Consider the following 10,907-nt stretch of genomic DNA (forward strand, 5'->3'; position numbering starts at 1 on the left):
GAGACAGACAGAGAGAAAGAAGGAAAGAGAGACAGAGGTAGAGAGAGAGGAAGGTAGGGAGGGCGGTAGAGACAGACAGAGAGAAAGAAGGAAAGAGAGACAGAGGTAGAGAGAGAGGAAGGTAGGGAGGGCAGGAGAGAAAGAAGGAAAGAGAGACAGAGGTAGAGACAGACAGAGAGAAAAGAAGGAAAGAGAGACAGAGGTAGAGAGAGAGGAAGGTAGGGAGGGTGGTAGAGACAGACAGAGAGAAAGAAGGAAAGAGAGACAGAGGTAGAGAGAGAGGAAGGTAGGGAGGGCGGTAGAGACAGACAGAGAGAAAGAAGGAAAGAGAGACAGAGGTAGAGAGAGAGGAAGGTAGGGAGGGCGGTAGAGACAGACAGAGAGAAAGAAGGAAAGAGAGACAGAGGTAGAGAGAGAGGAAGGTAGGGAGGGCGGTAGAGACAGACAGAGAGAAAGAAGGAAAGAGAGACAGAGGTAGAGAGAGAGGAAGGTAGGGAGGGCGGTAGAGACAGACAGAGAGAAAGAAGGAAAGAGAGACAGAGGTAGAGAGAGAGGAAGGTAGGGAGGGCGGTAGAGACAGACAGAGAGAAAGAAGGAAAGAGAGACAGAGGTAGAGAGAGAGGAAGGTAGGGAGGGCGGTAGAGACAGACAGAGAGAAAGAAGGAAAGAGAGAGAGGTAGGGAGAGAGAGACAGAGAGAAAGAAGGAAAGAGAGACAGAGGTAGAGAGAGAGAGAAGGTAGGGAGGGCGGTAGAGACAGACAGAGAGAAAGAAGGAAAGAGAGACAGAGGTAGAGAGAGAGGAAGGTAGGGAGGGCGGTAGAGACAGACAGAGAGAAAGAAGGAAAGAGAGACAGAGGTAGAGAGAGAGGAAGGTAGGGAGGAGACAGACAGAGAGAAAGAAGGAAAGAGAGACAGAGGTAGAGAGTAGAGACAGACAGAGAGAAAGAAGGAAAGAGAGAGAGGTAGAGAGAGAGGAAGGTAGGGAGGGCGGTGGAGACAGACAGAGAGAAAGAAGGAAAGAGAGACAGAGGTAGAGAGAGAGGAAGGTAGGGAGGGCGGTAGAGACAGACAGAGAGAAAGAAGGAAAGAGAGAGAGGTAGAGAGAGAAGGTAGGGAGGGCGGTAGAGACAGACAGAGAGAAAGAAGGAAAGAGAGACAGAGGTAGAGAGAGAGGAAGGTAGGGAGGGCGGTAGAGACAGACAGAGAGAGAAAGAAGGAAAGAGAGACAGAGGTAGAGAGAGAGGAAGGTAGGGAGGGCGGTAGAGACAGACAGAGAGAAAGAAGGAAAGAGAGACAGAGGTAGAGAGAGGAAGGTAGGGAGGGCGGTAGAGACAGACAGAGAGAAAGAAGGAAAGAGAGACAGAGGTAGAGAGAGAGGAAGGTAGGGAGGGCGGTAGAGACAGACAGAGAGAAAGAAGGAAAGAGAGACAGAGGTAGAGAGAGAGGAAGGTAGGGAGGGCGGTAGAGACAGACAGAGAGAAAGAAGGAAAGAGAGAGAGGTAGAGAGAGAGGAAGGTAGGGAGGGCGGTAGAGACAGACAGAGAGAAAGAAGGAAAGAGAGACAGAGGTAGAGAGAGAGGAAGGTAGGGAGGGCGGTAGAGACAGACAGAGAGAAAGAAGGAAAGAGAGACAGAGGTAGAGAGAGAGGAAGGTAGGGAGGGCGGTAGAGACAGACAGAGAGAAAGAAGGAAAGAGAGAGAGGTAGAGAGAGAGAGAAAGAAGGAAAGAGAGACAGAGGTAGAGAGAGAGGAAGGTAGGGAGGGCGGTAGAGACAGACAGAGAGAAAGAAGGAAAGAGAGACAGAGGTAGAGAGAGAGGAAGGTAGGGAGGGCGACAGACAGAGACAGACAGAGAGAAAGGGCGGTAGAAGGAAAAGAGAGACAGACAGAGAGAGAGAGAGGAAGGTAGGGAGGACAGACAGGTAGAGACAGACAGAGAGAAAGAAGGAAAGAGAGACAGAGGTAGAGAGAGAGGAAGGTAGGGAGGGCGGTAGAGACAGACAGAGAGAAAGAAGGAAAGAGAGACAGAGGTAGAGAGAGAGGAAGGTAGGGAGGGCGGTAGAGACAGACAGAGAGAAAGAAGGAAAGAGAGACAGAGGTAGAGAGAGAGGAAGGTAGGGAGGGCGGTAGAGACAGACAGAGAGAGGAAGGTAGGGAGGGCGGTAGAGACAGACAGAGAGAGGAAGGTAGGGAGGGCGGTAGAGACAGACAGAGAGAAAGAAGGAAAGAGAGACAGAGGTAGAGAAAGAGGAAGGTAGGGAGGGCGGTAGAGACAGACAGAGAGAAAGAAGGAAAGAGAGACAGAGGTAGAGAGAGAGGAAGGTAGGGAGGGCGGTAGAGACAGACAGAGAGAAAGAAGGAAAGAGAGACAGAGGTAGAGAGAGAGGAAGGTAGGGAGGGCGGTAGAGACAGACAGAGAGAAAGAAGGAAAGAGAGACAGAGGTAGAGAGAGAGGAAGGTAGGGAGGGCGGTAGAGACAGACAGAGAGAAAGAAGGAAAGAGAGACAGAGGTAGAGAGAGAGGAAGGTAGGGAGGGCGGTAGAGACAGACAGAGAGAAAGAAGGAAAGAGAGACAGAGGTAGAGAGAGAGGAAGGTAGGGAGGGCGGTAGAGACAGACAGAGAGAAAGAAGGAAAGAGAGAGAGGAGAAGAAGGAAGAGAGAGAGAGGTAGAGAGGTAGGGAGGGTGGTAGAGACAGACAGAGAGAAAGAAGGAAAGAGAGAGAGGTAGAGAGAGAGAGAGAGGAAGGTAGGGAGAAGGACAGAGAGAAAGAAGGAAAGAGAGACAGAGGTAGAGAGAGAGGAAGGTAGGGAGGGCGGTAGAGACAGACAGAGAGAAAGAAGGAAAGAGAGACAGAGGTAGAGAGAGAGAAAGAAGGAAGGGAGGGACAGAGGTAGAGAGAGAGAGAAAGAAGGAAAGAGAGACAGAGGTAGAGAGAGAGGAAGGTAGGGAGGGCGGTAGAGACAGACAGAGAGAAAGAAGGAAAGAGAGACAGAGGTAGAGAGAGAGGAAGGTAGGGAGGGCGGTAGAGACAGACAGAGAGAAAGAAGGAAAGAGAGACAGAGGTAGAGAAGAGGAAGGTAGGGAGGGCGGTAGAGACAGGCAGAGAGAGGGAGATAGATAGAGAGAGTAAGATTAGCCAGAAAACACAAGAGGACCAGGGCAGTGGATACCGTAGGCAGGGAGGGAGCCATGGGATCATTTCATCTCTTCAATTACAATCACTGGCAGCTCCCCTCTATCAGCAAGTTAGGATCCTAATCTCCCCTTCATCTCACTCTCTCCCTGCCCTCCTCCCCCTCTCACTCTCTCCCTGCCCTCCTCCCCCTCTCACTCTCTCCCTGCCCTCCTCCCCCTCTCACTCTCTCCCTGCCCTCCTCCCCCTCTCACTCTCTCCCTGCCCTCCTCCCCTCTCACTCTCTCCCTGCCCTCCTCCCCCTCTCACTCTCTCCCTGCCCTCCTCCCCCTCTCACTCTCTCCCTGCCCTCCCCATTTACATTTAGCAGAAGTTCTTATCCAGAATGACTTGGTCAGTGTATTCAACAAAGCTGGGTTGAAACGACCACATTTAGTTTCTCTCCCTGTCACTGCCCTCCCCAGAGAACGGAAATGTGTCTTTTTGCTTACAACCCAACCCAACCCCCTGAGACACTCTCCCTCGCCACAATCGCTCTCTCCACCCTCTCCCACTTCCCTCGCACCCTCCTCTTCTCAGCACCACAGTCAGCCCTACCAGTCTCTCCTCTCCCTCTAGGCCCTCAGTCTGTCTAGACAGAGCACTTCTCATCGACACAACAGACTGGGATTGTCCCGGCTGACGCCGGCTCAGGGAGAGGAGAGCTCCCTCTGGTACAGCTCAGAGGAACTGCACTCACTCAGTCTCACCATGACAACAACAACAGGGCTGGGATTAAGGGTTCTGTTCAATTTGGGACAAACATATAGAACGTATTGCGGTCATTATAGCAAGTCATACACCACAATGGTATATGATTCGCAAGAGGATGAATAATAGAATAACTAACAGCAATAATCCCCAGCAGGTGTGAAGGGCTCAAACAAGCACTACCTGGACCCTATCAAACAGGCCTACAGTAATCTCCATTGATTGTCCCTGGTGAGTTTCCTAACACTAAACAGCAAGACCATCCAAGTTTGAGAACCGATGATTTATAGATATGGAACCATTACTTTATGGCTGTATGAGAGGCTGGGAAAAACACATCATGTTGTTGTGTATTCATACAGTATGTAAACTTAACAAACTTAACACGTACAAATATTTGTCTGAACCATAACAAGATTCAACAACTGAGACATAAACTGAACCAGTTTCACAGACATGTGACTAACAGAAATGGAATAATGTGTCCCTGAACAAAGGGGGGGGGGGGATCAAAAGTAACAGTCAGTATCTGGTGTGGCCACCAGCTGCATTAAGTACTGCAGTGCATCTCCTCCTCATGGACTGCACCAGATTTGCCAGCTCTTGCAGTGAGATGTTACCCCACTCTTCCACCAAGGCACCTGCAAGTTCCCAGACATTTCTGGGGGGAATGGCTCTATCCCTCACCCTCCGAACCAACAGGTCCCAGACATGCTCAATGGGATTGAGATCCGGGCTCTTCGCTGGCCATGGCAGAACACTGACATTCCTGTCTTGCAGGAAATCTCGCACAGAATGAGCAGTAGGGCTGGTGGCATTGTCATGCTGGAAAGTCATGTCAGGATGAGCCTGCAGTAAGGGTACCACATGAGGGAGGAGGATGTCTTCCCTGTAACGCACAGCGTTGAGATTGCCTGCAATGACAACAAGCTCAGTCCGATAAGGCTGTGACACACCACCCCAGACCATGATGGACCCTCCACCTCCACTTCCACCTCCAGAGTACAGGCCTCTGTGCAACCCTCATTCCTTCAACGATAAATGCGAATCTGACCATCACCCCTGGTGAGACAAAACCGTGACTCGTCAGTAGAGCACTTTTTGCCAGTCCTGTCTGGTCCAGTGGCGGTGGATTTGTGCCCATAGGCAACGTTGTTGCCAGTGATGTCTGGTGAGAACCTGCCTTACAACAGGCCTACAAGCCCTCAGTCCAGCCTTTCTCAGCCTATTGCGGACAGTCTGAGCACTGATGGAGGGATTGTGTGTTCCTGGTGTAACTCAGGCAGTTGTTGTTGCCTTCCTGTACCTGTCCCGCAGGTGTGATGTTCGGATGTACCGATCCTGTGTATGTGTTGTTACACGTGGTCTGCCACTGTGAGGACCATCAGCTGCCTGTCCTGTCTCCCTGTAGCACTGTCTTAGGCGTCTCACAGTATGGACATTGCAATGTATTGCCCTGGCCATATCTACAGTACTCATGCCTCCTTGCAGCATGCAAAAGGCATGTTCACGCAGATGAGCAGGGACCCTGAGTATCTTTCTTTTGGTATTTTTCAGAGTCAGTAGAAAGGCCTCTTTAGTGTCCTACGTTTTCATAACTGTGACCTTAATTGCCTATCGTCTGTAAGCTGTTAGTGTCTTAACAACCGTTCAACAGGTGCATGTTCATTAATTGTTTATGGTTCATTGAACAAGCATGGGAAACAGTGTTTAAACCCTTTTCACTGAAGATCTGTGAAGTTATTTGAATTTGTTGAATTATCGCTGAAAAGACAGGGTCCTTTTGTTGAGTGTATTATATCCTAGTTAAAATTTTCACTCAGAGTTTCATTCTATTCCTTGTACACAAACCCATATGAATGTGTGTTCATCTTAAGACTGCTGAAAGTCTGTGGAATTGGAGAAAAAGCAATCCTACAATAGGTCAGTTGCAAGGTGAGGATAGTTAGAGTGGTGGGTGAGAGGGAGAAAGAGAGATGTGTCTTACCTGGGGTGAAGTGGGATGCTGCTGGGACCAGCGACCAGCTCTGCTGTCCATAGGCATCCAGCTCACTCCAAGTCCCGACTCAGCATCCAGGAGGCGGCAGGGCACAGATACACACTGGACAGAGCTGGTTTTACCCAAGGCCACATTCTACTTTGCCTTGATTAGACACACACACAGATTTTGCCAGTGCAGGGATCTCTTGCTCCTCTTGCTCCTAAATCCAAGACGCATATTTCTGAAGGGGGAAAGAGTGGCAGTGGAGCTATCCCTGACTCCTCTTACAACCACCTGCATAAGACTGTGTCATACACTGTGTGTCTGTGCAATGAAGCCCCTTGTGTCAGGGTGAAGTCTCCAGGTTAGAGACTTCAAGTCCAGTCACTAGAGGACCACAGAGAGAGAGAGAGAGTCAGACACAGAACACAACACCAGTGTGGTGGTGGTGCTGCTGCTGCTGCTGCTGCTGCTGCTGCTGCAAGTGAGAGTCACTCCAATCTATTTCCCGAGCTGCAGCAGGTTAATCCCCGTCTCTCACACACGCGAGACGAGGCTGAGAAATAAGTCAAGAGGAGCAATCCGTCCTCTACAAAGGGTTTTTAAGTTGCTGTAAAACAAAGGCATTAGGACTTTGAACCCAGATAAATCCTTGGTAGTGATGTAAAGTCCTGGTAGTGGTGATGTCAGGACAGCTATCAGTCCATAAGAGGCAGGGAAAGTAGCAGAACTGAAGGGTATTGTATTATAATATATGGTATTATAGTATTCGTCTTGAATAAGAAGGCTACGTATTTAAGTGTTGAATGAGATTCACCATCCAGACTCCCATCACGATCAGGTCAGTCATTGACAAAGCCCTGAAAAAAAAGGGGGAATTTCTTGGAATCGCTCTCTGGGAACGTAGAGGGGCTAAACTACATATTTGCTGCTCAGTGCTGCCAAGGACAAGGTACAGCACCTAAAAAACCCTTAACAGCCTCTCTATTACATCGCAATCCTGGGCCCAGCTGGCCCCAAAGCCCCTCACATGGAAACTAACTCTGCCTGTGTGTGTCCATGCGCGCGCGTGTGTGTGTGTGTGTGTGTGTGTGTGTGTGTGTGTGTGTGTGTGTGTGTGTGTGTGTGTGTGTGTGTGTGTGTGCGTGCGTGTGTAACGCTCAACTCTTAAAGCCACGGGTTCTAGTGCCCTATGCAAAAAAAAAACATTCCATCACCTTCAAACTCAACGGTGCTAAACATACCAAACAAACTCAGCGGAGAGATTAACATCAACCTCCCCGAGGAATAATGGAACAAGATCTGACAGCTTTACTGTGGTGCTCCTCTATTGTGTTTAGTCATTCAAGCCTCTGAGTAGGTGGGCTGATCTAGGATCAGGTCCCCCGTCTACTGTATACAGTGGCAAGAAAAAGTATGTGAACCCTTTGGAAATATCTGGATTTTTGCATAAATTGGTCATCAAATTTGATCTGATTTTCATCTAGATCATCTGTTCACCTACTGCGTCTCACAAAGACACAGCAGTTGGAACCAAAAATCTCAAATGTGGACTCATCAGACCAAAGGACATATTTCCACTGATCTAATGTCCACTGCTCGTGTTTCTTGGCCAAGGCAAGTTTCTTATTGGTGTCCTTTAGTAGTGGTTTCTTTGCAGCAATTCGACCCTGGAGGCTTGATTCACTCAGTCTCCTCTGAACAGTTGATGTTGAGATATGTCTGTTACTTGAACTCTGTGGGGCATTTATTTTGGCTGCAATTTCTGTGGCCGGTAACTCTAATGAACTAATCCTCTGCAGCAGAGGTAACTCTGGGTCTTCCTTTCCTGTGGCGGTCCTCATGAGAGCCAGTTTCATCATAGCGCTTTTTGGTTTTTGCGACTGCACCTGAAGATACTTTCAAATTTCTTGAAATGTTCCAGATTGACTAACTCCTCCTACTATTTGTTTTGATAGACACATTGCATTTAACAACTGTATCTCGATCCTGGGGGATTTGGTTTCTTTGGAGAAGTTTTTTATTTTACCAGGCATGTCAGTTAACCCCTCTGAGCACGGAACCCGCTAGCAAGCTGAAATTCCGCAACATACGGTGATCGCTACATACTAAATATATTAGTATTAAACATTCATAAAAATACAAGTGTCTCACATATATCGAAAGCCTAGAATCTTGCTAATCCAACTGCGTTGTCAGATTTAAAAAAGGATTTACTGCGAAAGAATAAGATGCGATTATCTGAGCATAGAGCCACATAAAAAAACAACAATTTCAACCAATACACGCGTAACAAAAATCACAAACTGCATTAAAATAAATCGTTTACCTTTGACGATCTTCGTCTGTTTGCAATTCCAATGGTCATTGTTACACAATGAATGATCTATTGTTTGATAAAAATCTGTTTTTGTAGCCTAACACGAAACATTTTGTGAACCGCTTGTGTCCTGAATTCCGTGAAACCTTGGATGTAATAACTGGTTGACCCTCCTTTCGCAGCAATAACCTCAACCAGCCGTGCTGCTGCTCCAGTTTGAACTGTTCTGCCTGCGGCTATGGAATCCTGACCTGTTCACCGGACGTGCTACCTGTCCCAGACCTATTATTTGACCATGCTGGTCATTTATGAACATTTGAACACCTTGGCCATGTTCTGTTATGATCTCCACCCATCACAGCCAGAAGAGGACTGACCACCCCTCATAGCCTGGTTCCTCTCTAGGTTTCTTCCTAGGTTTTGGCCTTTCTAGGGAGTTGTTCCTAACCAACGTAATTCAACACCTCCAGTGCTTGCTGTTTGGGGTTTTAGGTTGGGTTTCTGTACAGCACTTTGAGATATCAGCTGATGTACGAAGGGCTATATAAATACATTTGATTTGGATTTGAACCAAACGTTTTCTGTAGCTGCGGATCAGACCTGCACAACGGTCAGGAGGAACTTTGGACCATTCCACTTTACAAAACTGTTTCAGTTCAGCAATATTCTTGGGAAGTCTGGTGTGAACCGCTCTCTTGAGGTCATGCTACAGCATTTCAATCGGGTTGAGGTCAGGACTCTGAGTGGGCCACTCCACAAGGCGTTTTTTGTTCTGCTGAAGCCATTCTGTTGTTGATTTACTTCTGTGTTTTAGGTTGTTGTCCTGTTGCATCACCCAACTTCTGTTGAGCTTCAATTGGCTGACAGATAGCCTTACATTCTCCAGCAAAATGTCTTGATAAACTTGGGAATTAATTTTTCCGTTGATGATAGCAAGCTGTCCAGGCCCTGAGGCAGCAAAGCAGCTCCAAACATTGATGCTTCCTCCATCATACTTTACAGTTTGGATGAGGTTTTGATGTTGAAGTGCTGTGCCTTTTTTTCTCCACACATAGTGTTGTGCTCCTTCCAAGCATCTCAACTGTAGTTTCATCTGTCCACAGAATATTTTGCCAGTAGCAGCTTGGAACATCCAGATGCACTTTTGCAAACTTCAGACGTGTGGCAATGTTTCTTATGGACAACAGCACCATTCTTGTTTAGTGTTTACGTATTGTAGACTCGTCAACAGAGATGTTAGCATGTTCCAGAGATTTCTGTATGTCTTAGCTGATGCTTTAGGATTCTTCTTACCCTCATTGAGCATTCTGTGCTGTGTTCTTGCAGTCAGCTTTGCAGGACGGCCACTCCTAGGGAGAGTAGCAACAGTGCTGAACTTTCGCCATTTAAATACAATTTGTCTTACCGTGGACTGATGAACATCAAGGCTTTTAGAGATACTTGGTAACCCTTTCCAGCTTTATGCAAGTCAACAATTCTTAATCTTAGGTCTTCTGAGATCTCTTTTATTCGAGTAATCAGGCAATGCTTCTTGTGAATAGCAAATTCAGAATGTGTGAGTGTTTTACATAGGTTATGTTGGTTAGAGCTGCCTTGCCCTATCTTGTCTCATTGATTGGACTCCAGGTTAGCAGACTCCTGACTCCAATTAGCTTTCGGATAAGTCATTAGTCTTGGGGTTCTTTTCCCAACCTACAGTGTTAATGGTTCAATTGTGTATTCAATATAGACAAGAAAAATACATTAATTTGTGTGTTATTAGTTTCAGCAGACTGTGTTTGTCTGTTATTGTGACTTAGATGAAGATCAGATCAATTTTTAGGACCAATTTATGCAGAAATCCAGGTAATTCCATACTTTTTCTTGCCAGCACTCCTACTCTGAGAGGCTTCATGAATACAGGCCCTGGGCCGGTACTCACAAAGTGTCTCAGAATAGGAGTGCTGATCTAGGATCAGGTCCACAGTCACTATGATCTGAAAGGCAAAACTGATCTGAGATCAGCACTCCCCCTCTGAGACGATCCATTGACATGATCCTAAGGTGAGAGGGCTGTCAATATAGACCTGTATGGTTCTCGCCTCCATGTGGTCCACTTATGCAGTGCTCCCTGCAGACAGGAGAAACCTGCACTGGAACATTCATAGCTATGACAAAGCATCAAGATGGATGCTGCCAAACTAACAAAGCATAGAAAATGAGTCGTCCAAAGGGGATTATCAATAACAAGTTTTATGTGCCAAAAGAGGAGACCTGGTGAAAAGTGAGACTTCAGGGGAGTTGGAATTCAGGGGTCGGGGTTCTTGGAAACCCAATTACAGGCCGTTCCCACGTGTCGTTTCAGATCTCTGGAACTTGGAATGATTTTATAGTGGGGTTGGAGTGGAGGGCTGTGCTAGGCTTCACACGGCCTGTGTTCCAGGGGACTGAGCTGACCCTTCCAGAAACCTTACCTTCGAGCTCCAGCCAGCCCGTCTGTCATCCCTCATTCCAGGCAGAGCGCACAGTAAAGCAGGGTAGACGGCGAGTTCATAGGGGGAGCTTGTGTGTAATCACCGATGTCTTTATCCACATCAACTGAGTGTGTGTGAGTTGAGATTCCCCTACTGCTTACTCACCAAAACATACTAGTCTGATCACCACCACTGAACTGTGACTGAACCTGTCATAGATGTGCTATTATGCTGCCCTGGACGCTGATGTGCTGAACCGGCACGTCCC

The 10,907-nt window shown here is 47.6% G+C and overlaps 1 protein-coding gene across 1 annotated transcript in view; it reads right to left on the reverse strand.

Annotated features, from left to right (window-relative positions):
• The window catches only part of LOC123992966 (sodium-dependent serotonin transporter-like), a 44,169-nt gene extending 37,934 nt beyond the window's left edge, over window positions 1-6,235 (reverse strand). Inside the window, exon 1 of the mRNA XM_046294648.1 lies at window positions 5,873-6,235. The gene's annotated coding sequence lies outside the window, so the exon portion shown is untranslated. The remainder of the gene's footprint in view (window positions 1-5,872) is intronic.
• Between the last annotated feature and the right edge of the window lie 4,672 nt (window positions 6,236-10,907).

This window comes from Oncorhynchus gorbuscha, linkage group LG13 (assembly GCF_021184085.1).
Source record: "Oncorhynchus gorbuscha isolate QuinsamMale2020 ecotype Even-year linkage group LG13, OgorEven_v1.0, whole genome shotgun sequence".
Taxonomy (NCBI): domain Eukaryota; kingdom Metazoa; phylum Chordata; class Actinopteri; order Salmoniformes; family Salmonidae; genus Oncorhynchus; species Oncorhynchus gorbuscha.